Genomic DNA, 26,657 nt, shown 5'->3' on the forward strand with positions numbered 1-26,657 from the left:
TATTCCGATGGTGGGGAAATCCTGATACCGGTATCAGTACCGATCATAAGCATTTGCACAAGTATTTGTAATTGTGCAAATGCTCCAATACTAAAACCGATACCTTCAGACTCGGTTCACATATGTGCAGTCTGGTTTAGCAAAAATATGTAGCAGAATACATATCGACCTAAATTGATGAAGAAATTAGATTTTTTACATATTTTGATATTTATTATAGCGAAAAATAAACAAAAAAGTTTTTTTTTTCAAAATTGTCACTTTTTTGTTTAAAGCACAAAAAATAAAAACAGCAGAGGTGATCAAATGCCAGAGAAAGCTCTATTTGTGGGAAAAAAAAGACATAAATTGTATTTGTGTACAGTGTTGCAGAACCGCACAATTGTCAGTTTAAGTAATGCAGTGCTGTACCGCAAAAAATGGCCTGGTCATGAAGGGGGGTAAATGTTCCAGGGGTCAAGTGATTAAAAAACTGGTATCGGTGCATCCCTAATTTTAAGGTTTCCACTGGGGTAAAAAGACTGAGAAGGGCTGTTCTAGGGTCTTTGCTTTCAGAAAATATATACTGTCTTGGGGGGGGGGGTTAACTGATCTTTAGGCCTAAAACATGCATTTTTAACATACACTATATTACCAAAAGTATTGGGATGCCTGCCTTTACACGCGCATGAACATTAATGGTATCCCAGCCTTAGTCCGTAGGGTTCAATATTGAGTTGGCCCACCCTTTGCAGCTAGAACAGCTTCAACTCTTCTGGGAAGGCTGTCCACAAGGTTTAGGAGTGTGTCTATGGGAATGTTTGACCATTCTTCCAACAGCACATTTGTGAGGTCAGGCACTGATGAAGACGAGAAGGCCTGGCTCGCAGTCTCCGCATTAATTCATCCCAAAGGTGTTCTATCTGGTTGAGGTCAGGACTCTGTGCAGGCCAGTCAAGTTCCTCCACCCCAAACTCACCCCTCCTTGTCTTTATGGACCTTGCTTTGTGCAGTGATGCACAGTCATGTTGCAACAGGAAGGGGCCATCCCCAAACTGTTCCCACAAAGTTGGGAGCATGAAATTGTCCAAAATGTCTTGGTATGCTGACGCCTTAAAGTGGTTGTAAACCCTCCTGCATCACTTTTAGCTATAGGTGAGCCTAGAATAAGGCTTTCCTATAGGTAGTGGAAATATCTCCTAAATGTGAGCTGTTTAGGAGATATTTACCTTGTAGTGCGCCAATGATGTCATCAGCTCATGCGCTGTGAAGAAACAGACCTCCGTGCCGTTTCTTCACTCGTATGTGCCGTGACTGACAACTCCTGCGCGTATGCACAGGAGTGACGTCACGCGGCTCCAGCCAGTCATAGAGCCGGAGTCTGCGGAAGGAAAAGGGCAGAAGATGGATGCTTCCACCAGCAGGGACAGCGTGGGATTCGATTGCTGGTAAGTGCCACATAATGGGCTAGTATGAGATGCATACTAGCCCATTATGCTTTTACTTTGCAGGGAACGACAGAGGAAGTAAAACCCATCAGGGTTTACTTCCTCTTTAAGAGTTTCCTTCACTGAAACTAATGGGCCAAGCCCAACCCCTGAAAAACAACCCCATACCATAATCCCCCTCCACCAAATGATTTTTGGAGCAAGGTCCATAAAGACATGGATGAGCCAATTTGGGGTGGAGGAACTTGAGTCCTGACCTCAACCTGATAGAACACCTTTTGGATGAATTAGAGTGATAACTGCGAGCCAGGCCTTCTCATCCAACATCAGTGCCTGGCCTCACAAATGTACTTCTGGAAGAATGGTCAAACATTCCCATAGACACACTCCTAAACCTTGTGGAAAGCCTTCCTAGAAGAGTCGAAGCTGTTATAGCTGTGTAGCTGAGTTCCGGGCCTCGCCAGGCCTAATGGTGACCAACAGAGTTAGGGACAGCTGACATCCTTCTGTGTAGAGTGGGTTATGAGGCATGGTGGGTGCAATGTAAGGTAGATTAATGGGCGCCAGACACTTCTTGAATGCAAAGAGATTTATTTTCTCTTAAACAGAACTGTGGGAGAGAGGGTTAGGGCCAGGACACCCTTTAGTAGTTGCAATGTTAATTAGCAGACTCTGAGACTTCTATAGGTAGACAGCCATGCAGGGAAAGGCACCCAGCCGGATGCCACATCTGCATGAGTAGACACGCTGTCTCCTATGGCAACAATATTGAACAGTTTCTAACAAAGTTTGCAATTAACTCTTTCACTTCTTCTACAATGTCCTCTTTCAGTCTTCACTCAGCTGAGCTCCCAGTCTATCACCTAAACCCGCTGATCCATTACCACTGGATCTCCTGAGCTCTACCAATCTTCTCACTGAGTATCTTCCTCAAGCGTCACCTCTGTTTCCCTGCTGGGTCCCTAGCTTGGCACTCACAGATGCTCTTCAAGCGTTACCCCACTGGCACACAAGACTGCTCTGCAAGCGTCACCTCTGCTGGCTGGGTCCCTGGCTTGACACCTGCCAAAGTTTCCCAATTCTTCACTGTCCCCAGTTGGTGAAAATTCTGCTCTGGTACTGGCCTCAGCTACTTACATAGGCCTCTGGTAATAAGGTGGATGGTCCCTTAGTGGTGAAAGCTTCCCCTCTACCTCTGACCACGACAGGTTCTCTTCTGTCACTTCTGGTTGGACTACAAGCTGCAGTCCCAACCCTACGCTGCTCTCTTGCTTCTGGCTAGGCCCTCAGACAGCCTAGCAGCCAGATGTCCCCGGGATAGGCCTTAGGTTTATGGTCTAGCAGCCCGGGAGAATACAACACACGTCCACTCAGACAGCCGTCCAGGTGGCACAGAACTCCGATCACCTGACCTTACCCAAATAAATAGGCTCTCCCAGCAGCCCAAAGGACCCAAGAAAATCCCTGCCCATTGGCTGAGACACCCCATCTATTCCTAATCTGTCCTTGCAATGCTCTTGCCTTATCTAATGCCACCAAATACCCGGCCATCTAGTGACAGAAGAGAGAAGTGCAGCAATTCCAGAATTAGAGTGAAATCAATTGATCTCCTAACAATTGACCAAGGCAACTTTCACTTGGCAGGTAAATTTACTAGCAACCCTGCCTAAACATCAGGGTGCTACATCTGCAAAGGGTGGGACAACTTAAAGGGGTTGCAAACCCTCATGTTTTTTTTACCTTAATGCATTCTCTATGCATTAAGGTGAAAAACCTCCTGTGCTCCAGCTGCCCCCCAGAGCCCCTCTTTTACTTACCTAAACCAGCTCCAGCCAGTGACTCCAGTTGTGATTGGATAGTTTGATAGCAGCACAGCTATTGGCTCCCAATGACACAGGACGGGGCCGAGTCCTGCTGTCTGTGTCAATGGACGCAGTAGCAGGACTTGGGAGCACGCCCGCACAAGTGCCCCGAGGGAAAGCGCTTCTCCAACAGGGAAATTGAGAAGAGGAGGAGCCAGAAGCGCCGCTGAGGGACACCAGAAGAGGAGCATCGAGGCCACTCTGTGCAAAACCAACTGCACAAAGGAGGAAAGTATGATATGTTTGTTTTTAAACAAACCTTTACATATCCTTTAATATTGAACATTAAGACTGGCCATACATTATCCAACTTTCTTCTACAACTTTCCTTTAGATTGACCAAAACCATATAATATGAGGTCACACCTAAACACTTTCCATTTGTATGCAGTCAGGCAGGCCCTTGCACTACATAGTTGAAGGTAAATCTAATGGAAACTGAACAAGAAAATGGTATAATGTATGGGCAGCTTTAGACTGGGATGCCATTAAAGTTCATGTACGTATAAAGGCAGGCGTCCCAATGCTTTTGGTAATATAGTGTAGCATATCTCCCAACTTTTTGAAATGGGAATGAGGGACACCTATCAGCAAAAGTATGCAGGCATAGGACACACCCCATGGCCACACCCCCTTAAAGGAGAATTGTACAACAAAAACAAGATTGGTTAAACACACAAGTGCTTTTTTTTTTACCACTACTATTCCTTTATATTGTCTTTTGGAATTTACAAATGTGACAATTTAGAATTTGGATGAAAGGTTTAGCGCTGTAAAACACTTTTTGATAGATAAAAAGTGCATTTTATATACATTTATATGATGCAGACCAAAATGAGGGACAAATGAGGAGGAATGAGGGACAGAGGGACATTACTCCGAATCAGGGACAGTCCCTCGAAATCAGGAACATTGCTCCAAATCAGGGACAGTGTGCCAAATCAGGGACAGTCCCTCGAAATCAGGAACATTGCTCCAAATCAGGGACAGTGTGCCAAATCAGGGACATTCCCTCGAAATCAGGAACATTGCTCCAAATCAGGGACAGTGTGCCAAATCAGGGACAGTCCCTCGAAATCAGGAACATTGCTCCAAATCAGGGACAGTCCCTCGAAATCAGGAACATTGCTCCAAATCAGGGACAGTCCCTCGAAATCAGGAACATTGCTCCAAATCAGGGACAGTGTGCCAAATCAGGGACAGTCCCTCGAAATCAGGAACATTGCTCCAAATCAGGGACAGTGTGCCAAATCAGGGACATTCCCTTGAAATCAGGAACATTGCTCCAAATCAGGGACAGTGTGCCAAATCAGGGACAGTCCCTCGAAATCAGGAACATTGCTCCAAATCAGGGACAGTGTGCCAAATCAGGGACATTCCCTCGAAATCAGGAACATTGCTCCAAATCAGGGACAGTGTGCCAAATCAGGGACATTCCCTCGAAATCAGGAACATTGCTCCAAATCAGGAACATTGCTCCAAATCAGGGACAGTGTGCCAAATCAGGGACAGTCCCTCGAAATCAGGAACATTGCTCCAAATCAGGGACAGTCCCTCGAAATCAGGAACATTGCTCCAAATCAGGGACAGTCCCTCGAAATCAGGAACATTGCTCCAAATCAGGGACAGTCCCTCGAAATCAGGGACAGTTGGGAGCTATAGTGTAGGTCCAAAACCTGAAAACATGGCTGTGGTAGCTGCTTGGGTAAAGCCTGTTCCGTTTGTGGACGCCAGAGACCTGTAGGGAGAATTAGCGGCCAGGATAATAAATAGCAATAAATACACACAGCAGCCCTCCTGGCTTTTTAGACGTCCCGGGAGCGCGCACTGTCGTCCCATTCGGGAGCGCGCACTGTATTCCCAGCCGGGAGCGCGCACTCCCGAGGCCCTTCGCAGTCTCTCTCTCAGTCACGTGAGGGTACAGTCTCTCGTGCACGCGCATTTCAGTCGCGATTAGCAGCGCGCAAGGCAAAGAGGCCGTAGACATGAGCAGCTCGTCAGCCGTGACCGCCCCTACCTCGGTAAGTGACCTGTGGGCGAGGGTTATATAATGCAGCGGCGGGCACACACCCGGGGGGAGGGTAGCTGGCACGGGTCTAGTGCAGGGGGTGAGAATCATGGAGGTCGCTATGCTTGTTTTTCTCCTCTAGTTGCGGTCACCGCGGATGTTGTGAGGCCTGGTGAGAGCAGTGCCCGTGTGTGCGCAACTTCTGGGTGTGTGTGTGTGGGAGAAGGCAGCCTGGGCACAGCACCTGGCACACAGCACCCTGGGCACACACCGTGCAGGTAAATAGGGCTGCTTGTACGTGGATGGGTTTGTGCTGGTGAGGAGGAGGGGGATGTGATCCAGGGCACACGCTGCCATACACATGACGACGTCTTGTTTGTACTGGCTGGCTATGATCCCCATGATGTGATCCCAGGCAGACGTGTGCACACCGATCACCATGGCTCTACTGCTACCACCTATGGCCTTCCTCTACAGCACTGACATCAAGGCTTTTCCTGCATTGGACACTCCTGGGAACATTCTTTACATGACCTCGTGTCATTCAGGGAGGTAAACACAGGCAGTGTCTTAATGCACGTTATTCCACTCACCAAACACATGGCACTGGATTTACTAAAAATAAATGCACTTGCACTCATTTTCCTCCATGCACACTGGGCTTAAAGTGATATTCACCACTTGTCCTCCGGAAGATTTACCCCCCCATTCATGACCAGGCCATTTTTTTATATTTTTTTTTTTTTGCAATATGACACTGCGTTACTTCAGCCCTGGATGATTTATCCCCTTAATGAGCAGGCCATTTTTTGCAATAGTGCACTGCGTCGCTTTAACTGACAATTGCACAGTCGTGCTACGCTGTACCCAAACAAAATTGACGTCCCCCCCAAATAGAGCTTTTCTTGGTGGTATTTGATCATCTCTGCGGTTTTTATTTTTTGCACTATAAACAAAAAAAGACAATTAAAATAAATTGTGTGTGTGTGTGCGCATATATATATATATATATATATATATATATATATATATATATATATATATATAAAATTTTTTTTTTTTTTGTATATATATATTTTTTTTTTACTCTTTGCTATAATAAATATCCCAAAAAAAAATCATCAGTTTAGGCCAATATGTATTCTACATATTTTTGGTAAAAAAGAAAAAACACAATAGGTGTATATTAATTGGTTTGCGCAAACGTTATAGCGTCTACAAAATAGGGGATATATTTATGGCATTTTTTAAATTTTTTACTAGTAATGGTGGTAATCAGCGATTTTTAGTGGGACTGTGACATTGCGGTGGACAGATCAGATGCCTTTTGATACTTTTTTGGGACCAGTGACATTATCACAGTGATCAGAGCTAAAAATAGCCACTGATTACTATATAAATGACACTGGCAGGGAAGGGGTTAGGTGTTCCCAAGGAAGGTGCTTTCTAACTGTTGGGGGAGTGGACAGATAGGGAGTACAGAAAAATCGCTGTTTCTGATCACTAGGAGCAGATGCTCTCTCTCTCTACTTCCCTGACAGAACGGGGATCTGTTTGTTTACATTGACAGATCCCTGTTCTGTCTCTTTGAGGAGCGATCTCGGGTGGCTGGCGGACATCGCGGCGGCCAGCCATGCTCATTGGCCCCAGCAACACGCGCCTGTTATCGCAATTAAAGTGACGGACGTGCACCTATGGTGGCTGGCGCAGCCGAGCCAACCTGCCAAGTATAACTGCGGCGGCTGGTACGCAAGAGGTTAACTGACAATTGCACAGTCATGCGACGCTGTACTTTTAATAAAATTGATGAACCCCCCCCCACAAATAGAGCTTTCTTTTGGTGGTATTTGATCACCTCTGCGGTTTTTATTTTTGGCGCCATCAAAAAAACAAACAAAAAAAAAACAACATATATTGATTGGTTTGCACAAAAGTTATATTGTCTACAAACAATGGTGTGTGTGTGTGATATATATATATATATATATATATATATATATATATATATATATATATATATATATATATATATATATATATATATATATATATGTGTGTATATGTATGTATTTTATGGCAGCAAACAGCGACTTCTAGTGGGACTGCAATATTGCAGCGGACAGTCGGGACACTAACTGACACTTTTTGGGGACCAGTGACACTAATGCAGTGATCAGTGCTAAAAATATGCACTGCCACTGTACTAATGACACTGGCTGGGAAGGGGTTAAATGTGTGCCTAGCCAGTGTTTTCTCGTGTGGGAGGTGCTTTTACTAGTGGAAGGCATTGATCTGTGTCCCTGCTTTGCAGGATCAATGCCTTCTCCGCTGACAGAACGGCAACCTGCCTTGTTTACATAGGCAGACTGCCGTTATGCCTGTGTAACGAATAATCGGCGGGTGCTAGCAGATATTGAGTCCACAGCTCCCGCTGTGAATAATCAGAGCAGGCTGCCGGCGGCCCCCAACCCGGTGGTGATGGATAGCGTACTAGGTACGTGATCTTTATTTAAGTGCTACTGTTGCCAGTTAAAGGAAATTATTATTATTTTTTTTTTTGAAATAGCAAACGTTATACTTACCTGCTCTGTGTAATGGTTTTTGCATAGAGCAGCCCTGATCATCCTCTTCTTGGGGCCCCTCCCTCCTGCCAAGTGCCCCATAGAAAGCAGCTTGCAATGGGACACCCAAGCAGACTCGCTTTTGAGCTACTACTCTGCGTGTCCATTCACGCACAGAGCCTCAGCTCGGCCCCGCCACCTCTCTTCTTATTGGCTCACTGGCTTAGTCTCAGCTGATGAAGAGGCAGCATCCCTGGAGAGCTGAGGTTCTCGTGCATATCATGATCGGGCTCAGGTAAGTATTGGTTTGGGCTGGGGGGCTGCTGAACAGAGGTTTTTTACCTTCATACATAAAGTGCATGAAGATAAAAAGCCTGCACCCTAGCGTTTTTTATAGACTAGCATTGATATATCAGCCGAAAACCATCATGCATCATGCACTGCCTGAGGGAGTCATGCTTGTAACTGTCAGCCTTGCATTGCCTCATGGGACTTGTCGTTTCACAACAGCTGGAGGGCGGCCAGTTTGAGACCCCCATTCTAGAAGCTATAATGAGCATTTTTTTCTGCTTCTAGAAGCTAAATGGTGTTATCCGATATGTCCATTCACACTATTTTATGTTAGAAGCATTTTTCAAGCTTCAGCATTTAGGAGCAGAAAAAAAATAGTTTTTTGGGAGCGTCCCCCCCCCCCCCCCCATGTACTGGAAAAACGCTAATAAAACTTTAATGCTACTAAAAGCTACTAAAACACTACAAGTCGGCACAAAAATGCGATTTATAAGCATTTTTCATTCAGCGTTTTTTTCTAGTGTTTATTGAGCTTCTAATAAAACACTAGTGTGCGTGGAGCCTTAATCCGGGTACACACTATTTGTTTCTTTTTTTTTTTTTCGTGAAACCCGTGGGCTGCACGAAAAAAAATTGTCAGCTCCGCTCGTAGCCACTGCACTAACTATTTAAGGTTAGTTCAGCAATCTCCACTGCTGAGCTATTGTGTTCAGACAGGGGGAGTCGGTCGGCTGCTGGTTTTCCAGCATGCACATCCGACAGAAGCTGGCCAGCTTCTGTCGAACAGACTGACATACACATGGGCCGAATGTCGGCCTTTTTTTTTTTATTTTTTTATTTTTTTTTAAACCGGCTGTTTCCAGACATTCGGCCTATGTGTATCCGGCTTTAGATGCACTTTAAACCACTTAAAGTATAACTAAAGGCAAAACTTTTTTCTGGTTTTGGATAGAGTGGAGAGGGATTAGAACACTAGGTTTTTATTGCTGTCTGTGCCCCCATTAAGGAGATTCACCCTCTCTGTTTGTCCTGTTTACAATTATCATTGAAAGTCCCCAGAAAAGTAATAGAGGAGAAATCTTCCAATGGGGACACAAGTTCTGGGGACCTGGGGGTCCCCAAGGATTTCCCTTAATTTACAGGGGTTTCCTCTCACTTCCTGTTTGGCTATGGGACAAAGAGTGAAGGGAAATCTCCACAAAAGGACACAGATGGCGAACAAAAAATCTGACGGGATACGACCCTCCTTAGCTCTATCCAAAATGGTGAAAAAAAAAAAAAAATTCCCATAGTTATACTTTAAGGACCAGGCCTATTTCTGACATTTGTTTACGAGTTAAAAATCAGTATTCTTTGCTAGAAAATTACTTAGAACCTCCAAACATTATACATTTTTTTTTAACTGAGGCCCTAGAGAATAAAATAGAGATTGTTGCAATACTTTGTCATGCCGTATTTGTGCAGCGGTCCTACAAACAATTTTTTTTTTTTAAATACACTTTTTTGAATTAAAAAAATAAGAAAACAGTAAAGTTAGCCCAATTTTTTTTTGTATAATGTGAAAGATGATGTTACGTTGAGTAAATTGATACCTAACATGTCGTGCTTTAAAATTGGGCACGAACGCGGACTGGCGACAAACTGCTTAAAAATCGACATAGGCGATGCTGTAAACATTTTTACAGGTTACTTGCTTAGAGTTACAGAGGGGGTTTAGTATTAGAATTAAAAAACGCATTTCAAAAAAGTTACGAATTAATTTTCATTTTAATGAGTGAAATAAGTATTTGATCACCTATCAATCGGCAAGATTTCTGGCTCCCAGGTAACGAGCTGAGATTAGGAGCACTCTCTAAGGCCATTTCACAATTGCTTCTCCTGCGACTTTGGACATCAGAGTCGCATGACATGTCGTACCCCATGATTCCCAAAGTAGTAGTCCCTGTACTACTTTGGTCCAACTTTGAGTTGAGGTCCATAGACCTCAAGTTTACACGTGCATTCCCTGAAATCGTGGCTAAACCGTGGGCGCAAAATCGTGTGACTTTTAAGTCGCAGCAGTGTGAAAGGGGTCTTAAAGGGAGTGCCCCTAATCTCAGCTTGTTACCTGTATAAAAGACACCTGTCCACAGAAGCAGTCAATCAGATTCCAATCTCTCCACCATGGCCAAGACCAAAAGTTGTCCAAGGATGTCAGGGACAAGATTGTAGATCTACCTACACAAGGCTGGAATGGGCTACAAGACCATCGCCAAGCAGCTTGGTGCGAGGGTGACAACAGTTGGTGCGATTATTTGCAAATGGAAGAAACACAAAATAACTGTTGATCTCACTCGGTCTGGGGCTCCATGCAAGATCTCAACTCGTGGTTCTTCCGATGATCATAAGAATGGTGAGGAATCAGCCCAGAACTACACGGGAGAATCTTGTCAATGATCTCAAGGCATCTGGGACCATAGTCACCAAGAAAACAACTGGTAACACATTACGCCGTGAAGGACTGAAATCCTGCAGTGGCCGCAAGGTCCCCCTGCTCAAGAAAGCACATGTACAGGCCCGTCTGAAGTTTGTTAATGAACATCTGAATGATTCAGAGGAAAACTGGGGGAAAGTGTTGTGGTCAGATGAGACCAAAATAGAGCTCTTTGGCATCAACTCAACTGGATGGGTCATGTACCGTCAAATCTTGGGTGAGAACCTCTTTCCCTTAGCCAGAACATTGAAAATGGATTGTGGATGAGTATTCCAGCATGACTATGACCCAAAACAGACAGCCAAGGCAACAAAGGAGTGGCTCCAGAAGAAGCACATTAAGGTCCTGGAGTTGCCTAGCCAGTCTCCAGACCTTAATCCCATAGAAAATATGTGGAGGGAGCTGAAGGTTCAAGTTACCAGATGTCAGCCTTGAAAACCTTTATGACTTGGAGAGGATCTGCAAATAGGAGTGGGACTAAATTCCTCCTGAGATGTGTGCAAACCTGGTGGGCAACTACAAAAAACATCTGACCTCTGATTGCTGACAAGGGTTTTGCCACCAAGTACTAAGTCATGTTTTAAGAAGGGATCAAATACTTATTTCACTCATTAAAATGCAAATCAATTTATAACTTTTTTGAAATGCGTTTTTCTGGGGGCATACTTTTTCCCCCTCACTGTACATATGTGGGTGCGACTTGCGTATGCATTCGCTTCTGCATTTCGAGCTCGGAGGCATGGGGTGCTTTACTACCTCCTTTTTGTAAACATCCCTTGTAATAGAAATAAGCATGACAGGTCCTCTTTATTGCAGGATCTGGGGTGAAAAATGGAAAGGGAGCCTTCCTGCCCGTTGCTTTACAGGATCGGATTGTTTTCGCCGCTACCGACGGCTCCGGTAAGCGGGGAAAACGATGGGGAAGTGGGCATGGTTTTTGAGAGGAGTTTTTTTGGCAGAAAAAAACGCTGAGACCCCATTCACTCTTGGGCTCAAAAACACTCAAAAAGCAAAAACCTGTTTTCAATAGCCTTTGTTCACCTCTGAGCATTCTGTCGTTTGTAGCAAAGCGCCAGTTTCTCCAGCGGTTTGAATAACTTAGATGTAATTCGTGCGCACGGGAGCCGTGATTACGGCACTTTGAATGGACAGCGCACTCAATATGCTGTCTATTCAGGGTGTAGTATGCATGCACCTGTGATGCCACTGGCTGCAGGAATAGTAAATACCTCCCAAATGTGGATTCCTTGTAGCTACTGGTAAGCCTTAGGCTCGGTTCACACTGAGGCGACTTGGGATCCGACTTGTACGCCCTCAAGTCGCCCCAAGTCGCCCCAGAAATAGTTTCAATGGGAGTTAACACTAGCGTCTTAATAGACACTACTGAAGTCGCTTCGACTTCAGAGCGTACTCCCTGTACTACTTTGATCCGACTTTGATCCGACTTCAGCCTATTGACTATCATTGAAGTCGGATCACCGTCTCGCATGATCCGACTTCGGCATGCGACTTGTGCTCAGATGATCTTCAGGGGAACTCCGCGCCAAATTTTAAATAAAAATCCGGCATGGGTTCCCCCTCCAGGGGCATGCCAGGCCCTTGGGTCTGGTATGGACCTTGAGAACCCCCTACGCCGAAAGAACGGCGTGGGGGGTCCCCCCCAATCCATACCAGACCCTTATCCGAGCACGCAGCCCGGCCGGACAGGAATGGGGGGTGGGGACGAGCGAGCGCCCCCCCCCCTCCTGAGCCGTACCAGGCCGCATGCCCTCAACATGGGGGGTTGGTGCCTTGGGGGAGGGGGGCGCGCTGCGGCCCCCCCACCCCAAAGCACCTTGTCCCCATGTTGATGAGGACAAGGGCCTCTTCCTGACAACCCTGGCCGTTGGTTGTCGGGGTCTGCGGGCGGGGGGCTTATCGGAATCTGGGAGCCCCCTTTAATAAGGGGGCCCCCCACCCTATGTGAATAAGTATGGGGTACATGGTACCCCTACCCATTCACCTAGGGAAAAAAGCGCCAAAAAAAAACACAGTACACAGGTATTTAAAATAATTTATTAGGCAGCTCCGGGATCTTCTTCCGACTTCGGGGGTCTCTCCGGCGTCTTCTCCCGGTGTCCGCATCTTCTGCCGGCTCCACCGCTATCTTCTGGCGCTCTTTTGCCAGCGGTGGTCCGGACCTCTGGATCATCTTCTTCCCTCTTCTCTTCCAGAGATGTTGACACGACGCTCTCCCCAGCCAGAATGGTTTCTGTGCGCTCTGCAAGGGACTTATATAGGCGGTGACCCCGTCCCCTTATGCCGTCACAGTCCCTGGGCATGCTGGGTCTGTGACGTTTTAGGAGGCGTGGTCACCGGGTGATGACCACGCCCCCTTATGACGGCACAGCCCCAGCATTCCCCGGGACAGTGACCTCATAAGGGGGCGGGGTCACCGCCTATATAAGTCCGTTGCGGAGCGTTCAGAGACCATTCCAGCTGGAGAGAGCGTCGTGTCAACATCTCTGGAAGAAAAGAAGAAGGCAGAAGTCCGGACCACCGCTAGCAATTGAGCTGCAGAAGATAGCGGAGGAGCCGGCAGAAGATGCGGACCCCGGGAGGAGACGGCGGAGAGACCCCCGAAGTCGGAAGAAGACCCCGGAGCTGCCTAATAAATTATTTTAAAAACCTGTGTACTGGTTTTTTTATTAACGCTTTTTTTCCCTAGGTGAATGGGTAGGGGTACCATGTACCCCATACTCATTCACATAGGGTGGGGGGCCGGGATCTGGGGGCCCCCTTATTAAAGGGGGCTCCCAGATTCCGATAAGCCCCCTGCCCGCAGACCCCGACAACCAACGGCCAGGGTTGTCGGGAAGAGGCCCTTGTCCTCATCAACATGGGGACAAGGTGCTTTGGGGTGGGGGGGGCGCACACTGCGCCCCCCATTCCACAAAGCACCCCCTCATGTTGAGGGCATGCGGCCTGGTACGGTCGGGGGGGGGGGGGCGCGGCAGTGAAGTCGCCTGTCATGGAGGCGACTTGAAGTCGCCTCGTAATTTGCCGAAGTCGCGCTGAAGCCGCGTTGAAGTCGCGGTACAAAGTCGCGTTAAAGTCGTGTTGCCCATGTGTGAACCGACCCTTAATGCAGTATAAGCTTACCTGTAGGTACAAGTCATCATTCTCTGCATTTGTTTTCTTTTTTAGGCTTTCTTCTATTTTCACTTGGTTATCCAGCCAGCATGTCTGTTAATTTGACAGAACAAACTCTCCAGCAATGTATCAGTTTACTTTACATGGATGCGATAAACCACTTAACACTGGCAGGGGTGAATAAAATGATCTGCTTTTATTTATTCATGCAAAACCTTTATCCCAAAGGGAAAAAAATGTTTTCTGTAACTGATTATAAAATGTGAGCTGAAGTTTGAATTTAGTTTGTTAGTGGCTCTAGATCAGCTAATACATTTAACACTACCCACCCTCTAATGTGCCTCCTGTGCTCATTCCTCCAGAGTTGTGTCTCGTTAATACAGGAGGTGTGGTACAGGCTAGATCACTAGGTGAAAACATAGGGAGAAAAAAAACTACGACTGCAGCCAGCACATCTAATGATTTTTGGTTTTGAGTTTAATACCACTTATAACAAATATGTTATACTTACCTGCTCTGTGTAATGGGTCTGCACAGAGCAACTCCCGAACCTCCTCTTTTGGTGTCCCCCACCAGCGCTCCAGGCTCCTCCTTTTCTCCGGGTGCCCCCATAGTAAGCGGCTTACTATGGGGGCACACCTGCGGCCTCACTCCCAAGTCGTGCTGCCTGTGTCTGTAGTCACCCATAGCGTGGATCGGCCCTATCCCTGGTCCCTGTTCACAGAATTTGATTGACAGCAGGAGCCAATCCGAGTTCTTGTAAAAAGAGGAAGAGAGAGGAGAGAAGATTGCAGCTGGGCACAGCGCTGGATCCCTTACAGGCTCAAGAAACTGTATGGGAGGGGGGCTAGTTAGTGGGATGTGCATTAAGGTGGAAAGTACCCAGCCTTTGAAACTACATTAAATCTTCTCTCACTCCCATTTAAGTCCTGTACTAAGCTAATACTACTACTGGCCTGTAAAGCAAAGATGCGTATACTTCATGTTTTTTTTGGTGTTGAAAGCACACCTGACTGACTGCAGCTGGTGTAAATTTAAACTATCTGAGCACAATGAACTGAAAAAGCTGTTTAATTTTTATTATTCAGAGCAAACTCCCACCCAGCCATGTTTCCGGACTTCCCACCTAATAAACCATTTAGGTAAAAAGCTAGGGAGAGTTGTGGTCCACGAATTGTGTGCTCATACCTTGACTATGCTATACCACTTGTGGATTTTTATCTGTATGTGGAATTATACTGCAAGTTACCCACACTGTGTTTAGGTAGGTTCTGGTGACTGTCCATTTGATCATGACGTCTGTACATCTGTCTTTTAATGTTTAATTGGTTTATATTGCATACTGTAGATTGTGCTCACCCTTTTTCTAAATAAAGAATATACAAAAAGAAGTCTGTAACTTGCCTGAAAAACCTCTGTAACATGCACAAACAAAAAAAAAAAGCACTTCAAAATCACCAGGAATACACTCTGCTCAGGTGCGAAGGCAGGCTTTGAACTCCAGAGCATGAGGCAGAAGCCGCTGTGTAGAACAGTCTAGTGGTGTGGAGGATTGGCTACATAGATCTTCTTAGACTAGAAGCGGAGGTCCAGCCTGGGTAAAAAAAAATAAAAAATTCAGTCAGCAGCCACAAATACTGTGGCTGCTGACTTTTATTATAAGGACACTTGCCTGGCCAGGGAGCCCGCGATTTTGGCACCCAAAGTCGACCTGTCCATTGGCTCTGGGTGCAGGCAATGGCATGCTCGCTAAGGGAAACAGGAAGTGAAGCCTTGTGGCTTCACAGCTTATTACCTACTGCACATGCGCCACTCTCGCTACACTTTCTGAATGGTCCCACTGTCTTTTGCACCTCTGTGTCTCCCAGAAGACAGCGAGGGGGAAGGAGGAGGGGCCTGAAGTTTCGTAGATCACCACACAAAGATGCAGCGATTCTACATGGAAGTAGATACCTGGTTTTGACAGGTATCCGCTCCCCCCTGAAAGATGGCAAATGCGGCAGCGAAAGGCGGGGGGGGGGGAGGTGCGAACAAGCAGAGCTTTCACTTTTGGTTGGAACTCCGCTTTAAACAAGCATTTAGCCCATGCAGTGTGGGCACAGCCCCACTGCAAGGGATAATAGAGTAGAAAAGCAGTCCAAGGCCCCTCCCTTGCTGGTGCCAGTATTTTCTTCTGGGTAAGATTCAGTCTAAAATATGAGGTAGCGATGCCGCTCCAAGCGTGTTGATGTCTCTAATAATCACCCTCCCCACTCACAACTTCAGGTGTAGGCTCTGCAATGGTGTAGAAAATTTAAGAAAATGGCTGAACGGCCGCACTCCGAATAACACCTTTTATTCGTGGCAAAACAGTGTAGAAGATACAAAATCTCTTACATCATGGTGAAGAAAGGTACAGACAGGCTAACGCATTTCACATCAATATAGATGCTTAATCATAGCAGGAGTGCGAACGTTCAGCTGTTTTCTTCAATTTTCTTCTCAGTGCCTGGCTGCAGCCATCTTCATTGGCTTGCATGGGATGACATCACTCCTGCAGATGTGCTGAAGTTCAGTCAGCCCGGCACACAGAATCTGTGCTGGAAGGTAAGCTGGGGTGTGCATGCTCGGCTCAGTATACATTTTAACCACTTCAGCCCCAGAAGATTTGGCTGCAGAATGACCGGGCCATTTTTTGCGATTCGGCACTGCGTTGTTCTAACTGACAATTACGCAGTTGTGTGACGTTGCACCTAAACAAAATTGACGTCCTTTTTTTCCCACGAATAGAGCTTTCTTTTGGCGGTAATTAATCGCCTTTGCGGTTTTTATTTTTTGCGCTATAAACAAAAAAAGCGACAATTTTGAAAGAAAAAAAACAATATTTTTACTTTTTGCTGTAATAAATATCCCCATTAAAAAAGAAAAAAAAAAGTTTTCTCAGTTTAGGCCGATATGTATCCTTCTACATATTTTTGGTAAAAAAAATCGAAATAAGCGTATATTGATTGGTTTGTGCAATTTTTTTATTTTAATTTTTTTTTTACTAGTAATGGCGGTGATCTGCGATTTTTATAGTGACCGCGACATGGCAGACACATCGGACAATTTTGACACATTTTTGGGACCATTGGCATTTATACAGCGATCAGTGCTATAAGAATGCATTGATTACTGTAAAAATGTCACTGGCAGTGAAGGGGTTAACACTAGGGGGCGATCAAGGGGTTAACTATGTTCCCTGGGAGGTGATTCTAACTGAAGGGGAGGAGACTGACTAGAGGAAGTGACAGATCGTGGTTCCTAGCTAATAGGCACACACGATCTGTCATTCCTCTCATAACAAAACATGGATTTGTGTGTTTACACACACACTTCCATGTTCTGTCCCTCGTGCTCGCTCGTGGCCGGCGGTCATCGCGACCATCAGCCATGAGCATCGGCACCCCTGCTGTGCAGCGTGCAAGCCTGCTATCCCGATCCCACGAGCCAACGTACAGCTACGACGGTTCGCGGGATCGTGCCGACCTGCCGCAGTATAATGACGGCGGCTGGTCGACAAGCGGTTAAAGAAGACTGCAAGCATGCAGGTAGGTTTTATTTTATTATAGTAGGCACTTTACATGTCTCTTCTGCAATGAAGTGCCTGCCTGCTTGCAGTTTTGTTGTTGAAAGCTTTAATTTTGCTTTATTTCTTAGAGTTAGGCTTTAGAAACCCTAAAACAATATCAGGGGAATTCAATAAAGCAGTAACAACACTTCCCTGGCGAAAGTTTCCTTTAGAACTACCTGGACCTGATTCAGGCAAATATTTGTGCCAGTTTTGGTACCACCACTAGGCAGCAACATTTTCTTAAAGAATTACCACCAGTTTAGGAAACTGGTGGTAATTAAGACCAGCTCTGAACTGGTGTACAAAGGTACAAGCAAGTACCCAGAGTGGGGCACATAAGTGACAGCTTCCTGCACAGGGGATACTGGTAACGTCATTACCCAAAACTGGCAAGGGCTTGTGTCTCAGGGTGGGTAGATCATGATGGGGAACTGAGAGACTAGACTAGATTCAGAAGCTGCCAATTGGACTGATTAGTGGCTATGAATCTGCTATGTGCTGTCAATCAACAGCACGCAGACATGAGGGGTAAGTAGTTTCTCAGTTCCCCATCAGGCACAATGTGTAACAGAGGAGGTAGTACACTGAGGAATGAATGTTTAGTTTGGACATTCAATGTCATGCACCAACAGATTTATGTGCTTGTCTGTGACAACAGCATGACTCGGTTGCAAGCACCATCAATTTTGGTGTGTTGGTCCAACAGAATTCTAAAAGGTGTATACAACAGCTTTATGAATTCCACTTTATGTTTTCTGAAAGCAGAGGCCCTGTAGAATAAAAAATTGTAATTGCAATTCTTTCTTCACGCAACATTTGTACAGCTGTTTATAAATCTATATTTTCATAAAAAATACACAAAAATGAAGTGTTCACAAACACAATATAATAGAGGTGCACTGAATTGACATTTTGGTGCCAAAACCAAAAATGCAGGATGCACGTGGCCGAAAATGACAGTTTTTAAAATGTGTGTGTGTGTGTGTGTGTGTGCGTGTGTGTATGTATGTATATAGATAGATAGATAGATATAGCGCAGTCCAGGTCGGGCACTATGCTCTCTGCTGCCTGACATCAGTTCCGATATCAGCGCCTTTTGTGTTCCACGTTGGTCCCGACAGGGAGATCCAGAAAATCGAGCTAATCCAGCCTGGAGATCGCGCGTGGGGGGTGTGCGTGTGAATCGAGATCGCAATCTTTATACGATTAAATGTGCAGCTTAACAATGGAATAGTTCACACCAGTGCTTGCAGTTCCAGTGCGTTCCAGTTCCAGAAAAAAAAAGTAGAACATGTTCTTTTTTTCCTGCACTGGACTGTACTGGAACGCTGTAAAAAGCATCAAAAACTCACGGGAACACACCAAAAACGCACTCAAAACGCATTGGGTCACCCATGTTCTTATTTTAAGGTTAAAGAAAAATAAAGGGGGGAAAAATGCACTGGACTGCATCAAAAACGCGCCAAAAACGCACTGGAATGCATCAAAAACGCACATGCAAAAACACATCTGGAGCGCATCTGGACTGCGTTGCTATGGTGTGAACTGGCCCTTAAAAAAAATAGAACTGGACTTAATTAAAATGAACAGTGCGGGTAAATCTACATATTGTAAACGAAAATATTTATGCATTGTTTTATGAATATATTTAGAATAGTTTTGTGTTAGGCCCCTTTCACACGAGGCAGACTCAGTTTCCACAGAGTCCGCCTCTGTCCGCCGGCTCAGCGGGAGATCAGACCGTTGATCTCCGCTGAGCCGGTCGATGACAGGTCCCTCTCTGCTCACTGAGCGGGGAGGGGCTTGTCAGGCGCTGCTGCCGCCTATGGAGGGATCGGATGAAAACGGACAGCATGTCCGTTTTCATCAGATCTCACCCGATCCGCCAGCGACGGATCTGGACGTAGGGCCATCCGTCTGCTTTTAGCAGATTGGACAGGGTTGGATGTCAGCGGACATGTCTCCGCTGACATCCGTCGCTCCATAGACTAACATGGGGCGCCCGTTCAGGTCCGCCGTCAAAACTGACAGGCGGACCTGAACGGTCCGATCGTGTGAAAGGGGCCTTAGAAATGTTTGATAAATATTTGCAGTGTTATTTAAGTGTATTTATAAACAACCATAGTCTCCCTAGTTTTCCAGCATCTTTAGGTAAACTCACAGAGGAAGCCTGTGATAACATGCCAGCTTTTCTAACCCAATGGCATATCTCAAATAAATAACTAAAATTATGAATTTGAGATAATGGCAGTTTGTGGCCTTAATAAAGGCCTGTTTGAGTGCTAACATTAGAGCAGTTCCCTAGGATGTAATGCAGATCCCTAGACACTAAGCCATGCCTCTAGGCTGTTGTAATGCCAGTGAATTATTACACATGATGTGCTAAGAATAGAGAAGGGGCATTACCATTTTTACCTAAACACTTATCTCATGGTAATTCATATAGATGTGGTCTTGGTCCTCTCAGACACATTCAGGGATTTTCAACATTTGGGGTGAAGTATGGCAGGCTTTGAAGTCTATTGTTCCCTTATTTTGGTCCTCAGGACTTTAAAAGCAGAACGCTAACCATAAATAACATGAAAAAATTAAAAGAAAATAAAAAGATAACATTACAAAACCAATTTTCACTGTAATATTCACTTTCAATCCAGAGATTTCCCTCTGCAGTACTTTTTTTTTTTTTCCCAGCTAAATGTCCTCAGCCTGATGGCCAGCATCAATGAACCAATTTCATCCAAGTCCAAGCTTCCCTAAACCTGGCTTAGTCTTTTATTGGACAGGAAAAGAAGCAGCAGCGCAGCTATAAACTCAGCTGTTTCACTCTGCTCTCTCCTCCTATCAGCACGCTTCTTCTCTGCACATGAACTGATTGGCTCCTTGTGCTTCTTCTCCTCATGCATCAGTACTAGGGTTGCGCTGATACTGTTTTTTTTATCTACGAGTACCGATGCTTTCTATCAAGTATTCGCAGATACTGAGTACCGATACTTCAGGAATGACGTGTGATTCCTGTCCAAATCGCATGCGATTTCCACCACTGCTCGTGTGTGTGTGTGTGTGTGTGTGTATATGTATGTAAAGTGAAAAACTTCATCTAGAGGGCAGTTAATTAAAAATGTTAGAACTCACAGTACATATCTGCCCGAATGCAATATCTTCGTAGGTGTCCTGATGATGATGATAGCAAATCACGGTCGCTGAAGGAGAAGTTCCGGGACCCTGTGGGTATAGGGCAGAAGTGGTGTCAGCTTGGGGGCGGACCTCCCCTACATCTTCTCCAGCCCTGTGAGCACCATTAGCGGCCGTGATTTGCTATCATTAGCAGGACTGGGACACCTATGACGATTTTGCATTTGGCCAATATGTACTGAGAGTTCTAACATTTTTAATAAACTGCCCACTAGATGGCACTTTTCCCTTTCTATGCACACACATACACGAGCAGTGGGGGAAATCACATGTGATTCGGACAGCAATCGCACCATATTCCTGTTCAAATCACATGCGATTCTCTGCAGTTCAATTTACACCCATTAATTTTGTATTGACACAAATCGCACCGCAAAGTATCGGTTTCTGTATGGGGATCGTTTGCACGAATATTGATACTCACACAAAAGCTTGGTATCGGTATTGGTGTATCCCTATCCAGTACCACTGTTTAGGGACTGCAAGAGACTGATCCCAAGTCAAATCCAGTTCAGCTATACCAGCAAGATTTAAATCCACTAATGAAAGCTGTGACAGACCTTGCTTGTTAAAGCCTAAAGCTTGCCATAGATGGTTCAAATCTCGACCGGTTTAGCAGGGGCCAGCCAAGATTTAAACCATGTATGGGCAGGCTGAATGTACTCAAGTTAATCGATTAAATTTGGTACAACCAACCTGTTGGATTTTACATGTGATTATTGTGAGGGGCTATTATAGCCGCTAGCAGTAATCACTGTGTTCTACAGACTGGGATGTCTCCCCCCCCTGCTGGGAGAACACAAAAGCTCCACGGGGAGAGATTCCCCCATCAACACAGTCAGTGTTGATAGGGAAATCAAGCGATTTTCTTTGATTGCAGGAATTGCCAGCTTACGTTTAGTTAAAAAAAAAAAAAAAAAACAGCACATGGCTGGGTACTTACAGTGCCTTGAAAAAGTATTCATGCCCCTTGATATTTTCCACATTTTGTTATGTTACAACCAAAAAACAAAAATGTATTTCATGTAATAGACCAACACAAAGTGGCACATAATTGTGAAGTGAAATAAAAATGATAAATGGTTTTCAATTTTTTTTTTACAAATAAATATGTGAAGAGTGTGGCGTACATTTGTTATTCAGCCCCCTTTACTCTGATACACCTAACTAAAATCTAGTGATACCAATTGCCTTCAGAAGTCACTTAATTAGTAAATAGTGTCCACCTGTGTGTAATTTAATCTCAGTATAAATACAGCTGTTCTGTGAAGCCCTCAGAGGTTTGTTAGAGAACCTTAGTGAACAAACGGCATCATGAAGGCCAAGGAACACACCATGCAGGTCAGGGATAAAGTTGTGGAAAAGTTTAAAGCAGGGTTAGGTTATAAAAAATTATCCCAAGCTTTGAACATCTCACTAAGCACTGTTAAATCCATCATCCGAAAATGGAAAGAGTATGGCACAATTGCAAACCTACCAAGACATGGCCATCCACCTGAACTGACAGGCTGGGCAAGCTGAGCATTAATCAGAGAAGCAGCCAAGAGGCCCATGGTAACTCTGGAGGAGCTGCAGAGATCCACAGCTCAGGTGGGAGAATCTGTCCACAGGACAACTGTTGTGCACTCAACAAATCTGGTCTTTATAGAAGAGTGGAAAGAAGAAAGCCTTAAAACGTCCTGTTTGTAAGAAGCCATGTGGGGGACACAACAAACATGTGGAAGAAGGTGCTCTGGTCAGATGAGACCAACATTTTACTTTTTGGCCTAAAGGAAAAACACTGTGTGGCCAAAAACTAACACTGCACATCACCCTGAACACACCATCTCCACCGTGAAACATGGCGGTGGCAGCATCATGTTGTGAGAATGCTTTTCTTCAGCAGGTACAGGGAAGCTGGTCAGAGTTGATGGGAAGGTGAATGGAGCCAAATACAGGTCAATCTTACAAGAAAACCTGTTAGAGTCTGCAAAAGACTTGAGACTGGGGCGGAGGTTCACCTTCCAGCAGGACAACCCCCCTAAACATACAGCCAGAACTACAATGGAATGGTTTAGATCAAAGCATATTCATGTGTTAGAATGGCCCAGTCAAAGTCCAGACCTAAATCCAGTTGAGAATCTGTGGACTTGAAAATTGCTGTTCACAGACGCGCTCCATCCAATATGACGGCACTTGAGCTATTTTGCATGAAAGAATGGGCAAAAATGTCGCTCTCTAGTGAATGTGATATTAAGTGAGCAAAAAAAGCAGCTGGCAATCGCACAACAGAAGAATTGGCATATGTCCAGTCCATCTACACTATGCTACTTGGATCCAGATCTGCAGATTTTTATGTAAGAACGTTTTATGTGTTGCACTTTTTTGACCTGTGGGAACTTTTAAACCATTTTATCAATAAAACCACCACGGTTTTACACTGTGGCGACTTTCTCCCATTTTTATATAATATTCACGAGAGGGAGTGAACAACCAGCACTGGTGGCCGGGACATTATCCTCCTTCATACCTAGTTAATGGATCCTTCATGATGTGTGAATCCATGTCAGACTAGGCTCCTATAACGTGGAGTCTCTAGGCATCCAGTAAGGGCACATCTTATACTATCACAGTGGATGGTGCACTTAGGTGTATGGTCGTCCATCATCTTTGGACACGATTGCAACGATTTCATCACATTTATTTTTCTATAGACACTTTCATGGACTGACCATTGTCTCTTATATTTGTTTACATTTATTATCACTTGCATAGCGCGGCAATTGTTGATTTATATACACTTTCTCTAGATGTGCAAAGCTGGTAGAGACATACCCGAAAAGATGTACAGCTGTAACTGCAGTGAAAGACGGTTTTACAAAGTATTGACTGAGGGGGCTGAATACAAATGCACGCCACACTTTTCACATATTTATTTGTAAAAAAAAATTGAAAACCATTTATAATTTTCCTTCCACTTCACAAATGTGTGCCATTTTGTGTTGGTCTATCACATAAAATCCCAATAAAATACATTTATATTTTTGAATATAACATGACTAAATGTGGACAATATCAAGGGGTATGAATACTTTTTCAAGGCACTTTACATTTAATGCAAACTATCTTTTGTTCTGGCTGGTGTATTAGTTTTAATCTTTAGTCTTCTGCTCTAACTTCCCCCACAGCTTCCATTAATGAAACACAATCTATGAATAGAGGAGGCAGACCTTTCATTCACCCACCCATCCTTCATTCATAGATTGCATTTCCTTGATGGAAGCTGCGGGGTTATGCTGGAAAGGGTAGAGAAATTTGAATTAACAGACCAGTCAGCAGCACAAGGGATACTTTGCATTGCATGAAAGTACCATCCCTTGTGTTGATTAAACAAAAAAAGATGAACGTCCCTGTATGGTAGCTGTTCCTAACGTGACAGCACCACTTCAATCAAATGATGTAATTCCAGTAAAAATCCTAAACCCCTTGGCAACTAACCTTCAGGCCCTTGTTTTGTAGGGGTATATGCATGAATAACATGCATAGGCCTGTGAAAACACCAGATTTCATTAAGATGGTATTTGCATAGGTTCATGCGGTGGGTTCCTATTTAGAAGTTGAGGGAAGCTAGAAACAAGTATCTTGTGGGGCCTCCTGTAGGGCGCTTCTACAAAGCCCTTCAACCAGGATTAATTAGAACAATACCTATTGAAATGAAGTGAGGTTTGTGAATGTCCTTTTTAAGTTGGAAGTTGCAAGTTAGCAGCTTTTTAACATACTAAACAAAACTGGTTACTTTGATGGCTAGTTTTTAAACAAATTTCTGGAAGCAGTAAACGAGTTCAAGTATTGCTTATGAACTAGGTAAAAAAAAAAAATTGCATTGAAAATGATGTAGCACTGCACATTGCTTAACAGTTAACTTATGTAGAATACGTTTAGATATTATAGAAAATATAAGTTTAGGGTTTGACACTGAAGAGCTGCAAAAAGATATTTTATAGCTGTTATTACATGTTTCTTTCAGTTTATAATTTTACCAAAAATATAGATTAACCAGTTCAGCCCCGGAAGAATTTACCCCCCTCCTGACCAGAGCACTTTTTGCGATACGGCACTGCGTAGCTTTAACTGACAATTGTGCAGTCATGCGATGTTGCACCCAAACAAAATTGATGTCCTTTTTTTTCCCACAAATAGTTTTCTTTTGGTGGTATTTGATCCCCTCTGCGTTTTTTTATTTTTTGCGCTATAAACAAAAAAAGCAACAATTTTGACAAAAATATTTTTTGCTATAATAAATATCCCCCAAAAATATATATAAAAAATAGTTTTCCTCAGTTTAGGCCGACATATATTTTTGGTAAAAAAAACCCGCAATAAGCGTATATTGATTGGTTTGCGCAAAAGTTATAGCGTCTACAAAATAAGGGGATAGATTTATGGCATTTTTATTATTATTTTTTTTTTTTATTAGTAATGGCGGCGATCTGTGATTTTTATCATGACTGCGACATTATGGCAGACACTTTTGACACTATTTTGGGACCATTGTCATTTATACAGTGATCAGTGCTATAAAAATGCACTAATTATTGTATAAATGACACTGGCGGGGAAGAGGTTAAACACTAAGGGGCGATCAAGGGGTTAATTGTGTCCTAGGGAGTGATTCTAACTGGGGGAGGATGGGCTATCTAGGAAGTGACAGCGATCACTGCTCCCGATGATGGGGAGCAGTAGATCTGTCATGTCACTAGGCAGAACAGAGAAATGCCTTGTTTACATAGGCATCTCCCCGTTCTGCCGCTCCGTGACACGATCGTGGGTCCCGTTGGCACGGTCACGGAGCACGCGGCTTACGTGCGCGTGCCCAAAATGCCACGTCTTAAAGGGGACGTACCTGTATGCCCATTTGCGCAGCCGTGCCATTGTGCCGACGTATATCGTCGTGCACTGGTCGGCAAGCACGTAATGTGATACATTGGCATGCATAAATGAATTTATTATATTCAGGTTAAAGTGATTGTAAAGTCTCATTTTTTTTTTAAATTAAAAATAACAAACGTTATACTTACAATGAGGGATAAATGTATTTGATCCCCTGATGATTTTGTATGTTTGCCCACTGACAAATAAACGATCAGTCCATAATTTTAAAGGTAGGTTTATTTTAACAATGAGAGACAGAATAACAAAAATATCAAGAAAAACGCATTTCAGAAAGTTATAAATCGATTTGCATTTTAATGAGTGAAATAAGTTTTTGATTCCCTATCAATCAGCAAGATTTCTGGATCCCAGGTGTCTTCTATACAGGTAACAAGCTGAGATTAGAAGCACTCTCTTAAAGGGAGTGCTTCTAATCTCAGCTTGTTACCTTATAAAAGACACCTGTCCACAGAAGTAATCAATCGGATTCCAATCTCTCCACCATGGACAAGACCAAAGAAGCAGTCCAAGGATGTCAGGGACAAGATTGTAGACCTTCACAAGGTTGAAATGGTCTACAAGACCATCGGCAAGCAGCTTGGTGAGAGGGTGACGGCAGTTGGTGTGATTATTCGCAAATGGAAGAATCACAAAATAACTGTCAGTTTTCCTCGATCTGGGGCTCCAAGCAGGATTATGAGAACAGTGAGGAATCGGCCCAGAACTATACATGAGAATCTTGTCAATGATCTCAAGGCAGCTGGGACCATATTCACCAAGAAAACAATTGGTAACTCACTACGCTGTAAAGGACTGAAATCCTGCAGTGCCTGCAAGGTTCCCCTGCTCAAGAATGCACATGTACAGACCCGAAATAGGTGAAATTGTTGTGGTCAGATGAGACCAAAATCAAGCTCTTTGACATCAACTCAACTCGCCGTGTTTGAAGGAAAAGGAATGCTGCCTATGACCCCAAGAACACCATCCCCACCATCAAACATGGAGGTGGAAACATTATGCTTTGGGGATGTTTTTCTGCTAAGGGGACAGGACAACTTCACCGCATCAAAGGGACCATGGACGGGGCCATGTACCGTCAAATCTTGGATGAGAACCTCCCTCCCTCAGCCAGGGCATTGAAAATGGGTCAAGGATGGGTATTCCAGCATGACAATGACCCAAAACACACAGCCAAGGCAACAAAGGAG

At 44.4% G+C, this 26,657-nt stretch overlaps 1 protein-coding gene across 3 annotated transcripts in view; it reads left to right on the forward strand.

Moving 5' to 3' along the window:
• The first annotated feature begins 5,194 nt into the window (after positions 1-5,194).
• PHF3 (PHD finger protein 3) overlaps positions 5,195-26,657 on the forward strand; it is a 220,615-nt gene continuing 199,152 nt past the window's right edge. Inside the window, exon 1 of one of the 3 annotated variants that reach the window (XM_073626731.1) lies at positions 5,195-5,310. The gene's annotated coding sequence lies outside the window, so the exon portion shown is untranslated. Of the gene's footprint in view, positions 5,311-16,239; positions 16,341-26,657 lie in introns of those variants that run through there. The other 2 variants (XM_073626730.1, XM_073626733.1) reach the window with 2 other exon arrangements.

The sequence above is a fragment of the Aquarana catesbeiana genome, linkage group LG04 (assembly GCF_042186555.1).
Source record: "Aquarana catesbeiana isolate 2022-GZ linkage group LG04, ASM4218655v1, whole genome shotgun sequence".
Lineage (NCBI taxonomy): Eukaryota > Metazoa > Chordata > Amphibia > Anura > Ranidae > Aquarana > Aquarana catesbeiana.